We start from the raw sequence: 1,722 nt of genomic DNA, 5'->3' as shown, positions 1-1,722 counted from the left end.
GTGTAATTATCTACATATGCACACATACACGTAGACCAATACATTACACCACACATATTCTTATGTAAAACGGGAATGTTCAGAAAAACTTGAATGAATTGTTGATACATCTCTCTCTTTCCTTAGAAATATATATGTAATCGAGACGGATGAAAGAGTTGTGCCGATAAACAGATCTTGAAGAGAGAATACATAGTTTTTCAGGTGGTGCTGAGAGTAGGGACCTTTAACAAACAGTTGTTGATTTTTAAAAGAGCGTATAAGATGCTGGAACTATTAAGCTCCGAGGACGACTCTCACTATCACTGGTCATATCTCTCTTGGTGAGTTGATAATTTCTTTATACATCCTGTAATGAGTAAACAGTATATTTTAAATATCTTATATAACAAAGAAATCATGCATTGGGTTAAGTTTTATCGCTGCTCTATAATAATCAAACTTTAGTTCACTTCAAGCCTAAGCGTAATGACTCATGGCGTGCTGTTTTCAATTCGTTTACCTGATATTTTTCAGTAAAGTGAGATATTCATATATTTCAGATGTTAGTTCCAATACCTGATTAGTCATTTTCTCTCTAGATCACACCAGGTTGGATGATGCTTGTCATGCCTCTTAGGCTGTTTCCCTGGCTGAGTTCAGGTACGGACACACTGTTGACATGCTCTTGCTTTTTACACATGCATTGCAGGTGAAGATACCTAGATGATCATGAAAACCTTATTTCTCATGGAACTATCATTATTAAAAAACACGGCCGTTTCTTTTGTGAGGATTAACCAAGTATGTACAAGGGGGATCGTAGCCGTTGCTGAAAATTCAAAAGCATGAAGGTGACGTAGACCGCCTTGCCCATGAAGGTTCATTTTCACATGCGCTGAATCGATGACTTCGCTGATGTGGAGACTCTGGAGGATTATAGCGTGCTAAATATTACTTGTCAGGTTATCACTGAGTACACGATGCACCGAAATACATTTTTTATCTCTGTTTTTCGTTGTTGATTTTGCTGAATTGATTATGCATTAGAAGTTCTTCTGTACATTTATAGACACATTTCATGATAAATGCCTAAAAGTTAATGTATTTCGTAGGGTCTAGCAGCATCCCGAGTGGTATCGCAGGAGGCGTGTTACGTGAGGCGACTCGTTAAATCTTTCGAGCAACAAGTAGCCTTCATCAAAGGCCATCAAGACGATGGCATGAGGGTTGAGTCTGACGTCAGAGTTTCCGCTGTTTCCCTCGACAATCCTGAGGAGGAGATCGGTTCGGATCTTGCCAACTTCTGTGGCGACCTTCCCGTTTACAAACTGGTGAGTGAAGAACAGAATGAGAGTGTGCAAGACCGTCGTCAAGTGAGCGTGACTTTCACCCGCTGCGTCCTATTGTGTTTCATTCCCACCTGCTTTACCACCACGCTCACGCTCCCCACTGGTGGCACCATAACCTTCGGCTGGCTTTTCTTTGGCTAAAATAATTGTTTAAGGGACAATGTTGACCTTGTAATTTACGCAAAAAGAAGTCTCTTTTACCTATCTCGAAGATGCACACTCTTGATTAAAAACTGCTGCATTTCAACGTGTTTTCTATGTACCTTTCATATAGAAACTTTGGTGTATATAGACATATAAGTGCGCACGCTGCACAATGAATTGATAACGAACGTATTTCCTTGTTATACCGTTTTGTTGATTTTCATTCGTCATTCTTATTGTTTCATGC

The 1,722-nt window shown here is 39.7% G+C and overlaps 1 pseudogene; it reads left to right on the top strand.

Moving 5' to 3' along the window:
- The first annotated feature begins 705 nt into the window (after positions 1-705).
- On the top strand, positions 706-1,578 carry LOC119594900 (annotated as a pseudogene).
- Positions 1,579-1,722: the final 144 nt, after the last annotated feature.

The sequence above is a fragment of the Penaeus monodon genome, chromosome 34 (assembly GCF_015228065.2).
Source record: "Penaeus monodon isolate SGIC_2016 chromosome 34, NSTDA_Pmon_1, whole genome shotgun sequence".
Lineage (NCBI taxonomy): Eukaryota > Metazoa > Arthropoda > Malacostraca > Decapoda > Penaeidae > Penaeus > Penaeus monodon.
The sequence above is the reverse complement of the archived record's forward strand: the minus strand, read 5'-3'. Positions and strand labels throughout refer to the sequence as shown.